The following is a 710-nucleotide window of genomic DNA, read 5'->3' as shown; positions in this document are numbered from 1 at the left end:
TGAGGAACTCTTCAAAATTTTTCATCTTTTGTGTAATAGAAATTTTGCATTTTTGTTCGTCACATGTGCAGTGGATTATTTGATGGTGTATTGGCATAGGTGTTACTGGGGTTTCTACTACTTTTTATGGGTATTCTGCAACTCTGTCTTATTTCTTACACTGGTTATTTTTTCTGATTTGTTGGTATAATAATTTGAGGATTTTGGATATTTTGTCATTATTTGCTTTCATTTTATTGATGGTGGATTGTATGCAAAATTAAGAAAACATTGGGTCAAAAATTTGTGAAAACTAGTTCCCAGAATTTTCTTGAGAAGCCAATGAATCAAATGAAATTAGAACAACGAAACTAGAATAAGCATAATGAGTTTTTGTAGTATGTTTGATGGAATCACCTAATCAATGTTGGCTAATAAGAAATTAACAGTTACGGTTTATGTATTGCTCTTTGTAATCGAAAAAGAGAATGGTAAGTACGTCATGTAGGAGGTTGATCTTGTATAGCATGAAAAACCTTTTTGATAAGATAGGCTAATCCACTTGGCATGTAGGAGGTCGATAACTTTCTTCCCCTTGGCATCATGTTACTAAAATATATACCTCTGAAGTTTCAATGAAGCATTTTTCAAGTGTAGGTGTTTGCAAAAGGAGTGGATGTTGATACTGTGGTTCTAATGGCTGCTAGAGCTTCACGGGTGGAAAACGAAGA

Source organism: Nicotiana attenuata, unplaced genomic scaffold (genome assembly GCF_001879085.1).
Source record: "Nicotiana attenuata strain UT unplaced genomic scaffold, NIATTr2, whole genome shotgun sequence".
NCBI classification, from domain to species: Eukaryota; Viridiplantae; Streptophyta; class Magnoliopsida; order Solanales; family Solanaceae; genus Nicotiana; species Nicotiana attenuata.
Note: the sequence above shows the minus strand (reverse complement) of the source record.